This window comes from Diabrotica undecimpunctata, chromosome 2 (genome assembly GCF_040954645.1).
Source record: "Diabrotica undecimpunctata isolate CICGRU chromosome 2, icDiaUnde3, whole genome shotgun sequence".
Classification (NCBI taxonomy): domain Eukaryota; kingdom Metazoa; phylum Arthropoda; class Insecta; order Coleoptera; family Chrysomelidae; genus Diabrotica; species Diabrotica undecimpunctata.
In genome coordinates, this window is record NC_092804.1 from 96,960,978 (window position 1) to 96,982,691 (window position 21,714).

A 21,714-nucleotide genomic window follows, 5' to 3' on the forward strand; every position below is an offset into this window, starting at 1 on the left:
ACCTTTTTAAGATCAGTGCGTAACAATATCCGAAAAAAAAAATTAATCTGGAATTAAAGGATGTGGCATATATTAACTTTGGCCAAATAATCAGTATTATTCCAACACTATTGCTGAAAAAAAAAGTCTAGAATATTATTATTTTGATAGTGGTATTGATGGTTTCGAAATTCCAAGAACTGATTCAAACTTTAAAAAGATAAAACTATGATTATAGAAGTTCCATTAGATTGATTTATAAAAATGTTAAAACTTAATTTTAATAAGAATTTATTTAGTAAGAGTAATAATTTTTCTTTTTGTAAACAATATGGCATTATAAATAAATACTTTTTTATTTAAACTGTTGTTTATAATTTAAATATTTCCTTACTAAGGCCCGCTTGCCATTTTGCTAATTTCAGTACTAACTTCAGTACTGAAAATATTAGCATAGTATAAAAAAGAAATAGACACAGACATAGATCACTCGACAGGCGGGAAAAAGTACGCGCATCATTTAGCGCAGGCCATATCGCCATATTGAAAACAGACCGAAATCTTGTGACATCAGACTGGTAAACTCCATTCGCTTAGTTCGGGCATATTTTGACAGATTCATTGTCGGAAACCTACAACACAACAATTCCTACTTCTCAGTATTAATAGCTCAAGTATCCTGCTATTACAGACTTCTTTCTTTAAAAAAAGAAGAATTGTTCTAAATAGTCGAAGTGTATACTAAACCCATCAAATTTTGGGTAGTATATATTTAAAAAATATATATTTAGTTGTTATAATTTAACATAACTATTTATTATATGGTGCAGATAAATAAATATTGATTGTCGGATATTGATTCGCAAAGTTCTATTTTATTTACTATTTAGTTTGTTTACTATTAATATTGGCTATGAGTACGGGTGCTTGGTTGTATAGTAATTTCCAGCCACTTTTGGTCTGTCAAAAAGTAACTAACTTCGCAAAAAAATAATTACTAAATTCACCAGACAGTTCGGACTGGGATTAGCGAACCGAGTTTATTAATGTGACGTGTAGTCATCTGTCGTGATTTGTTTGTTTACTTCTGTGTCGTTTTATTTTTCGTTTAATTAAGTCTAAAAATAATTCTTTTTAGAACTAAATTGTATTATCAAATTTCAACTTCGTATATTATATACGTAGGTAAATATTAGTTTTGTGGTTTCCAAGAGATATTTGTAATTTCATTATGCCTGGAGACCATTGTGCTGTGAACACTTGCAAAAATTCACGTTCGAAGACGGGAGGTACGTTTTTTACGTTTCCCAAGGATCCTCAAAGGTATGTATTTCTTTTGTCAATATCCGTAACTAATAAACGTAAATTACAAGTTTAAATGATTTAAGACAGGTTCATTTTTGAAGACCCCTACTTTTTGCTGTACCTCTACAACTATTAAAATAATATTTGTGTACTTACTTTTGTATATATTTTCAATAATTTTCAAATTCTTAAAATATATTTGTTTCAGGGCAGAAACCTGGGCATGAGCTGCTGGATGGGAGGATTTATATGTAAAGCTTCCAGCTTTTCATAAAAGTTATCAACTTTGTCATCTACATTTTGATGACAATTGTTTCTTAAATTTATCTCCGTAACAGGCTTAAGCCTACTGCAGTTCCTACCATTTTTTTATGTATGCAGGGATCCTCAGACAATCACCGTGATCATTCATATTCACTTTTAGGTAAGTCATTTTCTATTAGTGTTTTTTGGTAAATACTTATCTATTATTTTTAAAACTTCACTGTCTAAATGGTAATAGCCACGAAGAGTCTCCAAGTCCAATGTTATTTTAATATTAAATATCATGACCTACTCTTGAATCACATTTGAATCATGAATGGATTATATATAATCCATTTAGCATATAACCACGCTATTTGAATCATATGTGATTCATTGGACAGTGAAGTTTTAAATATGTTGGTTATCCCAAAAAGATATTTATTTTTAATATCAGATATTAATGTTTCATTATAAGACATCAAGTGCAAAACGTTATTAAAATTAAAAGGAGGTTTCTAAACTATTGAAACCTATGTTTCAATTTTAAATAGTGTTCCTTATGTTATTATATATCAAAGTTAAGAATGCTCTACAGGTTATACATGGTTATTTAGTCTGTTTGATCCACTCTATGTATAATCCTATTTTTAAAAAACAGTTAAAAATAAAAGTTGTTGAAAGTTATATGAATTTTAATACTAGTAGTAAACATTCAGAGGATTCATTCATAACAAGTGATAGAATTAGCACTCTTTTTCCAAAAGAAATATACAATACATTATAACATTTCTAAATTGGACTTTTTTCTATTATTACAAGAGTATTGACTTATGTATAATACATTTTTTTCTGTTTACAGATAATGTAGATAAATCAACTTCACCACTGTCAGAATTTTCTCCAACATTGAGCACTCAAACACCTTTACTTCTATCTTCCCATACTCCAAGGAAGGAAGTTCTCAGATCAAAAGTAAAGGAATTGAGAAATGAAAATTATCGTTTGTCCCAAAAAATAAATGAACTTGAGAATCAAGTTATAAAATATTTCAAATAAATCTATAAAAAATAAATTAATCGTTTGGATCAATAAATAGATTTTTTTACTACTAACATGAAAAATTACTATTATTTATTTAATTACTACAAGAAGTAAATTTTCTCTCTGTAGGTAAACAGTATTTACTTTTTTACCTAGGTAAATAATGCAAAATAAGTGTTAGTATAGTGCCATGTAGTTGTTTTGATTTGTTGATTTACTTCTAATAAAAGTATTACAATGCCTTTAACTTCTTTTGCCGACACTGTTCACAATAGTGAAGTAAATATTCCCTCAGAGAACTCTGTTACAGGAAATTCAGAAATACATAATGGTTTGTAACAATTGCCCAATTAATTATAATTTTAACCAAATTTCCATGTTCCAAGTCTGGTTAAATACATGTTCATGTTCCAAATATTACAAATAATAGTTTTTTTATAATTGTTTGTCTTTCAATTTTTTTTGTTTAGAATAAATTAAGCTTACATTAAGAATAAGCTAATATATAAATGTTAGTAGCAAAAAAATACTATACAGTTGTGGTAATCTGAAAACTGTATATAGCACGCATAATTAGTGCGAAAAGAACAGTATGAGGTTGTTCTACTAGCAAAGAGAAGCCGAATATAGTATGAAACTAGTACTGACATACGAGCTTGTTTTTAACACCCATTAGATTGAATTGTAGTTTTGTTAAAGTGACATTCAGTTTTGATAAGGGAAACATCAAATATACGTCTACTTTTTCATTAGTAATGAAATCACAATCAATCTAGGTTTTATCACAAGAAATTCTTGAGATATTTCGGTACCCACATATAGAATTTTATATCTTACTTTTATTTGTGGCATCCTGTCTTATGCTTCTAGAGAATGGTCACCATACTATTTTAACCATATTTACACCCTCGAAAAAATTCAAAATAAGTTTTTCCGGATTTGTGCTTATAGATTAAACTTAAAGAACTTGTCTTTGGTTGAACTAAGGTCAAGGCTAAATATCAGTTCCTTAGAAAACTATAGAACTAAAATGCGATCTAGTCTTTCTCTATAAACTACTTAATCATACAACTGACTGTTCTGATTTATTAGGTCCTATCAACTTTAGATGTAGCACTAGAATTCTTAAAGAAATGTCTTTGTTCTCTATAAAACACTATCCCACTAACTATGCCAAATTCCCATATCAGAATTCAGATACTGGGAAATGACTTTAGTCAATCTTATGATCTGCTGGATATTTCTTTCTTTCTCCCCTTCCTTTTACCCTATCAGGATGTCGGATCTGCTGGATATAAAATCTGTAAGATTCAAGCACTGTTTGACTGAGTATATTAGGGATCGAAGATGAGTGACCTTCAACTTGGGAGTTTTCATATAATTTTTATAAGAACTTGGGGGTATTAATTTCATTTTAAAACGATTCCCAGAAAAATTTAATTTATGTAATTTAATAATTGTTTAACAATATTTAATAATTATTTAATATTTAGTTTTAGTATTTGTGTTATGGTTAGGATATTTTACGTTGTTAATTATTTTGTAAAAAAATGGGGTCATCCCGTTAATAAATAAATAAATAAATAATAATTCTGGTTTTATTCGCAAAAAAAATAATGCAATTGATATTTCCAGTTAGGAAAATGGTAACCTTTACAACTGAACATAAAATTCAAATTATTAAATGATATTATTCTGGAAGTAGTGCCAACGATATAATCGGTACGTTTTCGTTTTCATTCGAAGGCCCTGTACCATCAAAATCTGCAATTCACAACATTATTTTTAAATTTGAAAAAACTGACTGTGAAAAAATAATTGTAGAAAATGCACGGATAGTGATAGAGATAAATTAACCAGCTCGTGCAATTAATCAAGAACAGGAACAGCGTGAAACTGCCGTAAGTAGTCTAACTGAAATCAATTTTCCTTGTAACAACACCCTAATTTCAACAGAAACTGGTATCACTGCTAGAACTGTACGAAATACTTTAAAAACAAATAAGCACCATTGCTACTAAAAAAATTTTAAATTCACAACTATTCTACTAGAAACTGTAGTGAATGCAATTTAAAAAGGCAGGTAAAAAACTTATAATAAAAAAGATGGCCTCTGGCTGTCTTTTATGTAATTTCAGATATAACAAGAAAAAATGCATGTTCTTTATAAAAGCACAAATAGTCAATGTTCAAATAGTCAATGTCTTTACTTTAGTAGGAATAGAAGTTTTTCAGTTTCTTATTTGGTTATGGTAGAAAAGTTTTATTTTTATATAAAATAAATAAAACATTTTTAATAATAATATTTAACTTTTGTATTTTTTAGTTAATAATAAATATTGTATGAGACATGTCTTCTTTTTTTCAATGCAGAGATAAATGCTGGTCACTGTAATTTTGGAGTATTTACGCACCCCACGATACCAGTTGTGTGTTTATAAAATAACGATACCAGCTGAGGATTAAAATTAAAACAATATATTGTCGATTGTAATTAATTCAAATTAACTTGTTTACTAACTTTAAAATAATATAAACACAGTTTATTTTTATACTATGATATAAACACGTCTCTGTTCTAACCACTTGTGCCAGTCCGTAACTGATTTGGTCTGTTTTCAATATGGCGTCTGGATACTTTTATACTTCAAAGGCGCCGACTCCGAGTGTCCTAACTGTTTGTGGTTAAACTGTGATATTAGTTAGTTGCGCGAGTTGATTAAGTATGACAAATATTTGTTTGTGTTTGCAACTACATATCTAAATTTTAATTAGCATGTAGGCAAGCGCTCTACCAATTTTGTATTGATAAGCTAAGAATGAACTTTGTTTTTGTTTTATGATTAAAATAAACAAAACACACAGGTAAATAAAGATTGTGAAAAAAAAGCTAAAATTATGTGCAGTAGCTTTAATTGTAATAATGATGCTATCAATAAAGAAAAATCAAATATGTTGAATAAAGAATTATTAGTAGAAGACCTTTCGTCATATAAAAACCTGTTACAAATGAAAAATAATTTGTTTAAAAAACTGTTACGATTAGTTGAGAGTAACCTCACTTTTAGTTAATATTTCATCATTTTTAAGACAAGAACTGTGAACATGCTCTAATTTTTAATACTAAATCGGCGCGCGCATCTAATTTGTAGATACAATATTTTTAGTACTAAATTCAGTACTGAATTTAGCATAATGGCAAGGAGACCTTATACCTTATGATCTTAATATTCTCATTTCGGTAACATAAAAATATTTAAAAAAAAATACGCATAAATTGAGATAGTTTTAGTAGACATCTATTTATTACATTGCTTTTATTTTGATCATGTAACGTTGATTCGATCCTAAAAGTTTTGAATATTTTGAAATTTACTAAATATTATTGTACGATAATAGCATCTTCTTTAATTGTTTTTTTTTTGAGGCATTGACTTTCGTCATTCAGCCAGTCTCGAAAGGTTATAATATATTCCTTAAAAAAGTATACACAGATAAGTACAGATTATTTCTCTCAGACAAATGCACAGCGATATCCCTAAAACGAAATAGACGAATAATTAATAGAAGAACACGTCGAAGGAAAATACAAGGACACTCGCTTCTCGTCTAGGGGTCCGTCAAGACATTTATTTTAACAGACAAACAATACTGGACCACGGATAAGGTATTGTTACATATAAGATAAACAAACACATCTTTAATTGTTTGACATATTTTGCTTGTACAAGATTTTCTGTGTATTTTTTTCACTATTGTTTATATAATAGAGATACATAATATACTCATGGTATAAAACAAACCTTAAATTATGTATTTTGTTTTGTTTTTGTTAATTTTATCAAACTTAGAAAAACGTTGAAAAACGAATTGATGGTTTTCTGTAAATTATTAACTAAAATGCAATATTACTAAAAAAGTATAAAATTCTGTGCGCTGCAATGTCAAAATTTATTAATACATAAGTGTTGCAACAGTATAAATTAAGATTCATCATTATAGCTTTCATTTTTTTTGGCAAATTTTGAAATTTACCTTATTTTATTTATTTATTTTGAACTTTATTTTTGACGTATTCTCAAGGCGCAAAACTTCCAGTTAAATCAAATATTGACGTAGATACATTATTTTCGTTTCTCTCGTTATTAAGAATACTATAAAAAAACTCGAAAGTTAATTACTAAATAAAATTTTATTCGTTGTGCTTTGATAAAAAATTGCGCATTTATTAAATATGTATTGAGCATTTACTTTAACAATACCTTAATATAACCTTTTTGATGAACTATTGGCCTTTTGTTTTTGTTATATATCTTTATTTTATGTGCATGGTGTATCTCTTTCAAGCATTGTTATTGATTGATATTATGATTTGATTAATTATATAAAGAATGCATATGAGTTGAAATCTTTAGTGTGTACCGCGTAACCATAATAACTTTTCTATTACGGTTTATTTTATTTTTGCGAGGTTATCCTTTATACCTTACCTTTTTCGTATCTTTATCATTACCTTATTATAACGTTCATATACGTATTAGGTTTCCCTGTTTCTTTAAAAATAGGGAGGTGCCCAATTAATTTCTCTTCTCTTTCTCTTTTAACTTCTCTTCTCTTAATCTTTGGTATTCAACTAGCGAATTCTTTGTGCTTAACTCCCAAAAAACCTTGACCAAGATACCTTTACCATACTGAAATCCAAGCCTAGTGCCGTTCCTTTTGTAAACCTCTAAAGGTCCTTATGTAAACCTCTTATGTAAACCTATTTTTGTCTGTAAAGAGGTTACAAAATCTTTTTCTTAACGTGCCCCATCCTTAAGGACATTGGCGATCATCATGGCCCATTTGACTTTATCTGCAGCCGTTTCGATAAGTTCTATTAACGTTTTCCCACTCCATTGTCTCAGATTCTTCAGCCAGGACGTGCGTCTTCTCCCCGGTCCACTTTCGCCTTCCACCTTCCATTGTATGACCAGCCGCATCACCTCGTATTTCTCGTTTCTTAGTATGTGGCCAAAGTAGCTCATTTTTCTTTTCTTTCCTTTCGTTTTCTTTTCTTTTCTTTATCTTTATACAATAAGGCTAAATTTGATCTCGCAATTGACATGCTCGAAAAGAAATATGACAATAATCTCGCAATAATTACCTGACCCTTTTAAAAAATTACAAGGTCCAGAAGAATCTTGGGAATATTTCATACGCATTTCTACTTTGGTGACTTATTTTCAGATGTCGCTATAACGCCCATATTAAAGTCATTTTATTGTTGCTTCTTTTGACGGAAAAGATTTAATTTCACCTTTAGAGCTTCTGTACCAGTCTGTCAAATTTTAACTGTTTTTTCTAATATTCGGTTGACTTTTTATGAGTACAAAAAATCAATTCGCCATGTTATGGAATGCAACTTTTAGATTCCTCATACCTCTATTACACCTTTAGCATCGTCTGTTTTGTCTTGCAATTTATAGAAAGCACAGATTAAAGCAAAAGTCTAAATTTTGGTTTCGTCAATAGAAATCTTCGCATTTCTACTTTGATGATTTAATAAAATCTCTTTTCAAAATAGGCATTATCTAATGAATTTTGAAGGCAGAAAATTAGACTTCAATTCAAAATATAGAATCTTCAAAGAAATTAAAGTTTTAAGCCGTACGATCTCCTATCCAATATTTAAAATCAAAATGTACAATCTCCAATGGTATTTTTTTGTTTTTAGTGGCGAATATTTCAAAGCGTTCAATATCTTGTACCGACTTGTAAATACAAATTTCGCGCTAAAAACGTTCTGTGTTTACGTTATTACCTTGTTGTTAGTTGCATGTGATTTGTGAAGCAGCACAGTTTGTTTACTAAAGTAGTATCGTATTTTTTCGAATTTTTAAAGTAATAAATCGTGTAATAGAGGTAAAAGTTACTCCGGTAGCTAGTAATAAAGCACGAAAAAGGCAACGTATTAGCACATCGGCGAAAATAAGTCTGCGAAAAAAATTGAAGTAAGTTGCATCAACGTATTTTGTATATCTTTGTAGAGACATGGATTTTACATTAGGTATAGTCCACATTCGCCTACAATTTATCCGATATGTGGACACAAAAGTGGTACTTTTTAATGTATAGTATTTATAAAGTCAGTTGAAACACCCAAAAAACTGGTTGCGGACAAACATTAAAAGAATAATATCATATTACCAGACATGGGCGCATCATTTATTTTTATATTCAAATATAGATTAATGAAGAACAGAATAAGGACAATTTTAATTACTTAAAACTGTCGTAAAGTACATAAGTGTATAAAAAAGTTTTTAACATGTCATATTTAGCAACAAAAATAATTTATATATAATGGCAATAGGCCATATTGACAGTATAATGATTTAAAACGGTTATTATACTTCGTAAAATAATAAACATTTTAGCTGTACAGCACTGGCATGAATCAACAGCGTTTCTTATCTGTACACCATCGCCGCCGGCTGGAACCGAACCTCCAAGTAGTCCGTTAAATATTGGTGATTTTGAATAACATATCATTGTCCAATATTTATTTGATGGGATGTATCTTCCATTCTCTCTTGCTTCTATCTCTTTCCAATGAAGTACGGGGATTGTTCAAATACGTTTGAAACATTGACGAGTGTTATTTATACTTTAACTTGATTACCGGTAAATGTAATATTGAACTGCCCTTATAAATCTCGTCGGAGTTAAATGTTTCAACTGACTTTATAAATACTATACCTTTCTACAAATGAACGAAATAAAAGTTTCCAATCTAAATATTATGGAACGAAGGAGAAAACCTTTTAAGATAATTATCTGCTGAAATATTGCAAAACACTTTCCATATAGCGTAAACTCCCAAAAAATTTCCCACATGTGGCAAAAACATTTCAAACGCGATTTTATATTCTGACGAATGAAAACAAAGTGTTGCCTGTGTGCAAGAAAGCTTTCATGGAGGTTTTTTGGGTATAACAAGGAGATGAATTAAAACAGTTACAAAATTTTTTATAGAACTTTCCTTTCCGCAAAGAAAAATTGAGGTGGCGATAGAAAGCTGGAAAAGTACATGTTGAAAAAAAAAATGCTGTTATAGATTGTATTAACAAATTTCGCGTAATTGAATCTCATTATTGCCGAGGACAAAACCTTGTTACATCTGGAATTTTCTTTGAATATAAAATTGATGTGCAGAATGTATTTAAAATAAAATGAAAACCTTCCAGAAAAAAAGCTATTTCAGGAAATTTTTTAATACACAATACAACCTTGGTTTTGGTTCTTCTAGAACCGATGCATGTTCTACATACTTACAACTGACTGAGAAAATAAAAGCATGCCGTGATAAGGACATGAAAGCCAACTTACTCATCCACAAAAGGGTACATACATTGAGGTCCAAAGCATTTTATAACCTATTAAGAGAACGGAACGAAGGTGTAGAAACATTTTCTTTTGACTGTCAAAAAAATCAAGTTTTGCCTAAGATTCCGGATCAACAGGTCTATTATTCATGTCAATTTTAAATGTACAATTTTATCCTTGTGAAAGAACTTCAAAAAGTAATTTGAATCCATCTTCTGCCACTTCTTTCTGTTGGACCGAAAACGAGTACAAGAAGGGTTCAGACGAGGTTGCCTCCTGCAATAAGGTATTATGTTTTTAAATCGGCTGATTTTGGATACGATATTAATTTATACTATCAGGATTATGTTTGATGGATGTGGAGGCCAAAATAAAAACACGACAGTTATATCTATTTGTTGCTGTTAGTTTTCTAAACAAGATAAAGTCAGAATAATTGAAGTAGTATTCCCAGTGAGAGGACATTCTATAATGCCCCTAAACCGGGTTTTTGGGAATATCAAAAAGGATATAAAAAAAGGAAATAATTTTGGAACCACATGAATATCTGGAGATCTTTTTAAAGTATTGTACTGTATATAGGGTTAAAGAAGTAGTCCAAGTATATGACTGGAAAAATGAAACAAGCAAGCACATATAGCACCAAGATAATGGCATTTTGCTTTCTCAAAAATGAAGAGGATTATTTTAACTAGAAGCTCTCAAGGCACAGTGTTAGTGCGCGGTGAGTTAGCTTACAAGACGGATGTTGGTTTTGTGAAAATCAATTACAAAAAAAAACTAAGAACATTGAAGGAATAAAACCTGTGAAAATTTCGAAACATATTGTAGTGGTAATAACAACAAAAAAATTTAAGTGAATAATTTATTATGCTGTCATTTTGGAGAGGACTGGAAAGATGATCCTCGTTTAAGTTTTTAAAAATTCATCATCAACGAAGATGAATATTGTTGAATACTTTTGAATAATTAAAAGTGTTACTTTCTAATTTTTTTGTCATCTCACTCCTTTATTTTATCTCCTCTGTGAACTTTTTTGACTAATGTTTGTATTATCTTAATAAAATAAATAAGTTTAATAAATTTTTGTAAGTTATTTTCAATGTGGACAAACTTCATTTGTTATTTTCATAAAGTACAATATCCAAATATTTTTCTAGAATTACTTAGTTATTTTAAAAAAGTTTAAGGAAACAATTGGATATTAACTCATAGTTGTCATAAATATAATAGAAAAAAAATTAGTTTAATTATTCGTATGAAAATGTTTCTCGTTTTTTTTTTCGATTACTGAAAATTTAAAAAACATGGAGATTGTACACTTTGATTCCCCTCTATCATGATATCACCCATGATATCATCTGTACCCCTCAAATAAACATTACAATTCTTACGGCTCATCTAATAACGCAACCTCTCAAATCAAACATCCCGGTTCTTCATACCAGCATAAAAACATTACGATCTTCAATGACTCATCTCAGGGAAATAATACCCAACTATCTTTTTCAAATAACCATCTAGATGATGATAGCTTTTCTAACGTTGCTCTACTATAAATGAATCTTACGCTCATTCTTCGACTCTTTTAGCTACTATCCAAGTAATTTTAAGTGACAATGCAGTCAATATCATATCAACTAAAGCTATAGTCGATCCCAAAAGTCAAACTTTCTTCATAACCCAAGATATCTCTAGAAAACTAAAAACTTACGGAAAACAATAACTTACGGATTCATAGAATTTCTCAAAATACTTTTACTTCGCAATAAAAAGGGAAAATTATGCACATACTTACAGCCAGTTGAAAATGTAACTTTAATTTTAATTGTGATGTCATCCCAAAGATAATTTCTCTGCTCCCACAATTAGACGTCAATTCTGATGTACTTAGTATACCTGAAAATCTCAATCTAGCTGACAAATATTTTTATGAAAAATCAAAAATTAAAATCTTGATAGGCGCAGACTCTAATTATGAATTTCTTTAAGTCGGTGTTATAAAATTAGGTCATAGTCTCCTCACCCTCTTTAATACAATATTTGGATGGGTTATAGTCGGCCATGCTCCAAGCAATATACACTCCAAAGAAAATAGTTTGCTGTGCTCAAACCCAAAACGTCCATTCGACAAAATCAAATTTTAATTCTCGTTATCTACCTCAAACCCGTTTCCGTCTCTTAAAGCGACACAAACCGTTCAATAGAAATTATCACGTAAGGCGCATAGTGCAAAAGTGGCCTAACTTAAAAAATGATATTTGAGTTATTAACACCAAGCGTTAGGATTTGATTTAATCTATCGTGTGTAGCAGTAGCCCACTATTGTCCATTTCTCTAAAATGTCGGTAGAGGATTGGTCAATGTCACTTTATGGTATTATGATTTGTTGACAAACGGTCGTGCAGTAATAGTCCAACGTTCATGTCTGTCTATGTGTTTTAGTTTCTCGTGTGCAAGTGTGGCCTGCTTTTTTAGCTTAAAAGTATTATTTGAGAGGCTTAAAAGTATTATTTGAGAGTTTTAAAAGCTCGTGTACACTTTAATTGTTTGCCTTTAGTTATTTAGAAGTTTTATTATGGACATTCCACCAACATCAGGGAAGTAAATATTAAAAGTAGATATTTTGGAATGAGGTGGAAAAAGTTATATTTTAATACACGCTTGAATGATTGTAACTTGAAGATCCATATGTCGATTCAGGTTCCAGTTACAACCCTTCTGAGTTAGGTGTTATACTTAGGTCACAGAATAAATAACAATCAGAATGCCCGCTCTCAGATGTCGTCTTTGAAGTGTGTCAGCATGCGATCGCCATATTTTAAACGGAAACTTGAGAAATTTGTATATCAAGCTACGACACAACTGTAATTTAAATTTTTAGAGATTAATAATTTAGTAAATTTAAAATAATTTAATCTATTCTTCAACTAAAAGTACGAATAATCTAGTGCATATTATGTCTATGGTTGCCGTAAATAAATGAAACCAGATTCATTTTTCTATACACAATCAGATACAATTTCAGTGAACAACACTGGTTCCGTTTAAAACATTTCTGATTTCGTCTGCGCGAACGAGATGCGCGTACTTATCTTGACAAGCAGAGTGCGCATTCTGATTGTTTATTATTGAGCTTATGTGTTGATATACTTTGTTTTAGGTGAAAATAAAAAGGTATCTGTGACTTTTGAGAATTTACAAAGCAATTTTCAGCCTGACGATATTGAGAAATCCTGGAGAAGTAAGAAACGTGGTGCTCGGCGCAAATTTGCAGATAAAAGTCAATGTCTACGTAATATAAAAAAATATACTACGAAGTAGTGGACGTGAGTATACTAACTAACTAAGGGTAATGTAGTTGCTGCCAAATAGTTTGATGTATCCTACTGTCGTTGTTTTAAAAAATTCTATAAACTCATTACACTTCAACAAAGTGAAACTATTTTTAAAGATTTTTATAAACTCGCAAATCATCATTTACAGACATCTTACTTACTTGGCCAAATAAAACTTAATTTAAAATTAACCAATACTGTTCAAAGTAACTCCAGAAAATACACAAGACGATATTATTTGACAAGAGAAATAGTTGAAACAGTCAAAAAGAGTTTCAAATGGTCGATTTCACGTACTTAACTTCACGTAATAAAGAGCAAGGTGGTATAATTTCTAAGGATGGAATAGGGAAAAAGGAACCTCATAATAAAACAAGTCACGAGAGACTTATTTGTAGAGATGTTATTTTGAAGTTTCAAGAATATCAATCACATTGTTCTAGAAAAAAATTCCAATTTTTGTTATTTGGCTCCCACCCTAAATCTGTCAACTATATATTCATTATACAAACAAGAAACAAATAATCCTGCCTCACAATTTGTTTTTAGGAATGTCTTCAGAAAAAAAAAATTATTTAAATTTTTATGCACCTATATGTAACAGTTGTAGAATATGTGACGAATTTCAACAATACATAAAAACAGAAACTTCTAAAGTTACTTAACAATCTTCAAGCTGGAAAAATAATTTTATCTTTGAAAGGCAGAAAGCGCACGTGCTAGAATGGCGTTGGATTAGGAATTTGGTAAAATAGCTGAAAACGATGTTACTGTAATAGCGTTTGATCTCATGTCTACATTACCTGCACCTAACCTTTCAACTGGGGTATGATACTATAAAAGGCAGTTGTGGATATACTACTTAAGTATCCACAACTTGTCAAGCAATCAGGCAAATTTCAAAGCTTTGCAATTGCAAATCTTTTCCAATTTATTGGAAAACTTCCACTTTTATACCCAAAAGGCAGAGACATTGAAGCAGCTAAATTGAGCAATTCACAACTTCACGACTTAATTTACGGTGTTGAAATTTAAAAGTAAAGTTAAGAATCCTTGGAGAAACCGATAGCGATCAAATTAAAAAGAAAGCTTAAATCGCCTTTTTCTCAAAACCAATGTTTACCAGGTAGGTCGCTTTTCCACTATGAGCCTCAAATAATCTCTATTTTTCGAAAGACTACTCATAGTTTATTGACCTTAGGCACTTGACTTATTATACATATATTCGTTTCATTTCTCAAACTCATTTTCTCATCCACACCGTCGCCATCTAAAAGCAATCTCGCAACAAATCTAAAAAATAAAATAAACAATTTAACCCATTCTTCCAACTTGTTTACATCTGACCACAACAACAACACTTTCGTCTAAATGACATCATAGGCATTTTTTTTAAATGGAACAACATATTTTTCTCTCTATTTTTACATTTCACAACAATAGATGATTATAAAAATATAAATAATTATGTCCAAAATAATTGGTTTGTGAATTTTTATATCATAAATTTTAAATCTATAATTTTATTGAAAGGACTGGACTAATAAACATGGTTTTATTATATAGTACGTCCACTCTATATTTTCCCGTGCGTCATGATTCATTTTCAAACAAGTTAAATCAAAATATTAAATGAAACGTACGTCGATGTGTAGATAATAATCATTGATACCTACTAATCTCAATGTAATAATTACGAAATGGCTATTATCCCGGTGGATGTATTTTATAAAGTTTAATTTAGTAATCATATTATTTATTATAATTTTTGTGTATTTGGATTACTATTCGTCGGGAATAGGATTAATAAAAACATGATGAAAAAAATCGGTTGCCTGTAAAGTCGGTTTTACGGGCGAAGCTTTTACGTGACAACGTCTTTAATGTGGTAAATTACGATTGATTGCAGAGTGATTTAAACTAATAATTTACTTAACACTATCAACATTTGTCAATAGTATGACATAACCTATAAACTCAGTTTCTCAACTTTTGTGTCAATCTAACAATTAATCAATCAATCATAGTTTACGATAATGAAATATTAGTGTACAATTATTTACCTTTACTGTTGTAGTTGTTGTAAATGACGAATCTAAGCACTCCACATTTTCACTACAGACACAGCTGACGATACTTTAACCACACGTGTGAACTTGTATTATGACGCTTTCTCGGTTTTCCAACGCCAAGAACGCTCGAGAAAGACAGAGACACAAGCACGCACCGATTCAACGCGCCTAATTCTCTAGTGCTGCGCGCGCAGCGGACCGATCATGTTTGAGTGAGAGAGAGACGCAAGGCATTCGCCGGTCCGGCGGGCCTCTCTCTCGTTCGGTGACTCATCGTAACAGACGTGAGCGGGCGTTACACTTTTTCATGAGTGACTCCGAGCCACAACCTAATTCAAGAAGTTGTCACGTCAAAAAAGATTAAAAAGTAATCTTAATATTATTTGTACAATCTGCCAAAATAATTAATTTTGTATCAATTTTATTCTATTTTCACATAGCAGCAGTGTCGAACGCATTTATCATTTGGATGGATGACCGCTACGGAAACACGTAGCTAGGGAACACCTCGTATTGTTGCCTTACTTTTTTTTAATTCTTGGCATTATAACATAGGAATTAAGCGTTTTTCCAGGTATATCTTAAAAATAATAATAATAAGTAATCTCGAAAATATACAAATAAATTTTCGTTCGACGGAACTATAGTCAGACTCATGTAGTATAATGACAATTTGTAGATTAGAAAATATTACTGTTCTCATTAGCTTAAAAATAAATACTTACTGGAAGTAAACAAATTAAGAGAGCAACCGTTAGTCGTTCTAACAATAAATGATGCTTGACAATATATAATTAAAATGACATACCCAAAGACTACAAGTTAAATAATTTGAAAAACCAAAATAAAAATAAATCCATGTAAATCAATAAACACGACAAATGAGCTAATGTCACTGTCAATGTAAATTATAAACGTCAAAATTCACAGTAAACAAGGTATCAAAGACATGCCATATTGTTGATCCTTGTTTAACTTATTGTGATTTCTATGGACAAGCGGCTTAATCTTGCAATACTAGTTTCTGTAACTAAAAACGAGACCTAGTATAAAAGTAATTTGTGAATAATTTCATGCATGGGAAAAAAAGAGTGGACGTACTATATTATTTTTTTACATGTATTTGTTTTGTTTACAATACTAGTGTTAAACAAAAAATACTTTATAAATAATGGTATGATTAAATGAAAAAGAAAGAATTGAAATTGTAATGATGTGTGGGTATGGTAACAAGAGCCGAACCCAACAAGAATGGAATCTATGGAATGATAAGTATCCTAATCGTCCTATTTGCCAATGCACTGTATCGAATATAAAAAAAAATCGGTCACGTGAGAGATAATTATAAAGGCGGTTCTGCAATTGGTGATAATGAAAAATTGAATTTGTTACTAACTATTATGCAAGAAAATCCTCACATATCCAATAGACAAATGGCAACGGAAAATTCACTGAGTAAATATATAGTTTTAAAATATTTAAAAAACAATACAAAACAAGTTTTACCGGTATAAAGTTAATCTACTTTAGGAGATGAGTGAGGAAGATTTTGATCAAAGGATTGAATTTAGCGAAATGATAATGCAGCATTGTAATAATGACCCACAATTTTTAGATCATGTAATATTTTCAGATGAAGCATCATTTTATTTAGATGGAACTGTTAAGAGACAAAACTATACATACTAGTCAGATATTAATCCTCATATGATGAGATTTGGTATAAATCGGATCCTCATACTCAGTATCCTAACAAAGTTATTGTTTGGGCAGGAATTTTTGACGACAACATTGTCGGTCTATTTTTTATTGAATGAACTTTGACAGCTTAAAAATATTTAAATATAATACAAAATTATTCCAGCTACTACCGCGTTATATCCAGATAACCAAAATCCATAAGTGCCTAGTAATTTAAAATGGTTTCAACAAGACGGCGCACCACTACATTATACGTGGTTAACGTGATTATTTATGCGGTATGGTGGAAGAACGTGATTATATAGATAATATTTTTCTTAACAGATGGATATGAAAGAGAGGGGATTTATAGAGTGGCCAGCAAGATATTCTGATCTAACACCCCATGATTTTTTACTTTTCAGGTTATTTTAAATCAATAAGCCTAACAATGTCGACCATTTGAAAGAAAGAAGTCTCAATGAGGTAAGACTAATTCGCCCAGAAATATTAACTGGCGTGTTTGAGGAATTTAGAAACCATCTTGGCTATTGCCTGCAAGTCAACGGCAGGCACTTTGAACTATTTGATTAAATTTTTAAATGTAGTAATGTTTGTAGTAATTATTCCAGATAATAAAAATTTAAAAATGGATTATTCCGGAGGTTTCAATAAAATTTTAGATTTACAATTTCTGATATAACATTTGTAATTCACAAACCAATTATTTTAGACTATAAGTATTGTGTATTTTTGTAATCGTCTATTGTTGTGAAATGTATAAAAAGGAAGAGAAAAATATATTGTTCCATTTGAAAAACCGATGACGTCATTTACATGAAAGTGGTGACGTCATTAGAACCAAAAATATTGAATTTATTCCAAACTAAACGTCCTCACTGTACGTGATAAAACGTCTTCGAACTTTGCTCAAAAAGGATCTCGCTATATTTGATTTTAAATCTCAATTATCGCTTCCTAAAGAAAAATTATCCACTACCACTCTCACACAAATTTCAACGGAAAACGAATTTTTTTCCAATCTCTTCCAAAAATTTTCTTCGTATTTTAAACTATTATGTCCCATGACTTATTCACCGATTCTCTTCAATGACACACGCTCGTCTCATAAAAGGATTTAAATCTTTATCTTCTGACAAATATAATTCTTCCCTACATTGATACTAATGCCGCTCAATTTATAAAACTCTCTAATATCTTCTTCGTCGACTTCTCTGCGGCGGTGGTTCTAGAAAACGCTAAAATTCGCTATGAATAAAAACACCATACAATCAATAATCCTTTATTCTGTTACGTAGAAAAGTATATGAGTCATATTAAAAACCGTAAACATATTTATTACTAATATTCTGTTCATTAACGAATTTTCTAGGTCATATACTACCGAATTCTCCATAAGGGTCGAATAAACAACTTCAGGTAACAAGAATGCAGCCGACGACCCGACCCTCCGAATTTATCAGACGAGAAGGCGATCGACTTTTCTAGTCTAGCGGTATTGGATATAAATAAGGGATTTTCATTGTGGAAAACCAGTCAAAAAGAAGCTCGCGCTCGCGTTTAAATTGTAACGCTCGTATAGATAAATTATGTAATAATTAGTCAAATAAATTGTTGTACAGTGGTTTAATAAATTGATAATAAATTACCGTATTTTAATAAATTAAAATAAGAACAATAAATTGGAATTAATAAAAACATTACAAATGGTGTCAGAAGTGGGATATTTTAAATAAAATTGTGAAAATGACGACGATTTATGAGCTCACAGTTACGAATTTAAGAAGACATCTCGAGGACAGAGAATTACCTTCTACCGGAAAAAAGGCTGAGTTAGTCCAACGACTAAAGAACGCTTTGCTAGAAGAAGGGACTAGAGACTTATATATTTGAAGATGCTGTCCTTTCGTCGATTTCGAAAGTTTCTGGTGATGTAGCCAAAGTTTCTGGTGACATCGCATCATTAGAGAACAAAGTTTCTGGTGACATCGCATCATTAGAGAACAAAGTTTTTGGTAACATCGCATCATTGGAGAACATAGTTTCTAACGAGATTTCTTTTCTGGAAAGCAAAGTTTCTGCGAACATCTGTTCGGAAATCTCTAAAATCACTTCTGAGATGTCTGCCCTGGACGATGGAATGTCTTCGTTGAAAAATCAAGTTGCTGCCGACATGTTGGCCTTCGAAGAAAAGATGAAAGAGATGGAAAGGAAGATGGAGGAAACAGGGACAACAGAGAGAGGTAACAATCCGATTACACTAGAGACAAAAGAAGACGAGACGAAATGTAAGTTGGAAATACAGCCGAAATTTGAAGGAAGTGGAGGTTCTGTTCATGTTAAAGTCCCAACTTTCGACGGAAAATCATCATGGAACAACTACATGAAACAGTTCGAATCAGCCGCAAGAGCGAATGGATGGTCTGAAAAAGAAAAGGCTGTAAACCTGACTATCGCTCTTCGAGGAGATGCCTTAGATGTGCTTCAGACCATAGCCGTAGAGGAGAACGATGATTTCGAACAACTGAAAAAGAGGTTAAATATGCGATATGGCCACGAACATTTGGAGCATGTATATCAGTCGCAGCTTAAAAATCGAAGACAGAAGAAAGATGAGGCTTTTCAAGAATATGGGGTAGATATTGCCAGATTAGTACGATATGCTTATACAACAGCTCCCGAGGACATGATGGAAAAAGTGGCCGTTCAAACGTTTATTGATGGTCTTCGTGATCATGAAATGCAGAGAACACTGCGATTAGCCCGTCACAAGACGCTGGTTGATGTCTTATCGGCCGCCCTCGAATACGAGTCAGCTACGCAGGCCTCTGGCGGGTACAGTAAAGATAGGACTGTAAAAGAGGACGGAGATGAAGATAAACTTGACCAGCTCGGAAATATGATGAAAAGCATGACATACAAGAAAACGAAGACCATAAGATGCTGGAATTGTGGCGAAATAGGACACGTACGAAGCTCCTGTAAGCATCCTAGGTACGACGCAAATCAAGAAACTCATTATCAGAAAAACTAGAACGGGTCGGCCTTAGGGGGGCAGCTTCGACCCAGAACTTTTCCAAAGACCCTCTCATACCAGAACCATTATACGCCCGACAGTTATAAACAGCCGTAAGAAACTGTTACCAACGAGGTTGCGACCGGGTCGGACCGCTACGGGTGAAAATGCCAACATTCATGGAGAAATCCAGATACAATTAGGAATTGGAGCAGAAAAGTTCGTCCATACTGTTATAGTTGCTGACATCGAAGAGGATGTTATATTAGGAATGGACGTAATGAATACGCATGGATTCCAATTGGATTTTAAGAATAAGGTAATCAAAGTTGGTAACGAGGAGGTATTTCTCCATCCACATGATGACAACACTATGCAAGCAGCCGTTAAAGAAGATACAGTCGTGCCTGCGAGAAGTGAAACGATAATAGTAGCGCGCCTACAGGGAATTGTAGACGAAGGGACACCTGTTATGATGGAGCCTTGGAATCATGACGACGAAGTTGGCCGTTTAATCATAATTGGGAAGGAATTGGTGACTTCGGCTAAAGAAATTTCTGTGAGACTTATCAATGTCAATAACTACCCAGTGACCATCAACAAAGAGAAAAAAGTAGGAACTTGTGTACCTGTGACATCCATAATTCGTCAGACGACAACATCTGATAATTCCAACGACAAATTTGACCAAATGGTTGCAGTTGCTGGACAGTCTCTGAATCAGATTGAGAAAAGGAAATTAAGGGAATTTCTTCGGCAGTATCGTGATATTTTCGTAACGAAAGGAGGAAAGACGGGAAGAACTACCGTTGTTAAGCATAAAATTGATACTGGTAATGCTAAGCCAATTCGTCAAACAGCTCGACGATTACCACAGGCGAAAAGAGAGGAAGCGGAAACGATTTTTTAGGAAATGAAGAAAGACGGGGTAATAGAACCTTCTACGAGCCCATGGGTCTCGTCGGTGGTCCTGGTTAAGAAGAAAGACGGAACAACGAGGTTCTGTGTGGATTACCGTTTGCTGAACAACGTTACCAAAAAAGATAGTTATCCTCTGCCTCGGATCGATGACACATTGGACACATTGGCTGGAAGTAAATGATTTTCTACTTTGGATTTGAAGTCTGGATACTGGCAGGTAGAAATGGACCCGGAAAATAAAGAAAAGACAGCCTTCACCACAGGATCTGGATTATGGCAATTCAACGTTATGCCTTTTGGACTCTGTAATGCTCCTGCGACATTTGAGAGGCTTATGGAAAATGTGTTGAGAGGGTTATCTTGGAAAACATGCCTAGTTTATCTAGATGACATAATCGTCTTGAGGGAGACATTTGAAAATCATTTGAGGAATTTAGAATACGTTTTTAATCGACTTAAAGCTGCCCAATTGATGCTAAACCCCAAGAAGTGCCAGCTATTTCAAGGTAAAGTTAATTATCTGGGTCATATGGTCAGTAAAGAAGGAGTGGCCGTGGATAAGGGAAAAATCGATTCCATTAAGGAATGGCCAAAACCAACTGACAAACATCAAGTGAGAAGTTTTCTGGGACTATGTACTTACTACCGGAGGTTTATTAAGAAGTTTGCGGATATCGCTAAGCCATTAACGCGACTCACAGAGAAAGCAAGAGATTACCGCTGGGAT

The 21,714-nt window shown here is 32.0% G+C and overlaps 1 protein-coding gene and 1 long non-coding RNA gene across 5 annotated transcripts in view; one reads left to right on the forward strand and one right to left on the reverse strand.

Moving 5' to 3' along the window:
- Nucleotides 1-21,714, reverse strand: part of LOC140434744 (juvenile hormone esterase-like) — a 538,160-nt gene that overhangs the window by 179,247 nt on the left and 337,199 nt on the right. The window lies entirely within an intron of this gene.
- LOC140434745 (uncharacterized) lies at nucleotides 1,034-5,256 on the forward strand. The gene is made up of 3 exons (XR_011950082.1): nucleotides 1,034-1,302; nucleotides 1,493-1,708; nucleotides 2,390-5,256. It is a non-coding gene; the product is annotated as an uncharacterized lncRNA (long non-coding RNA).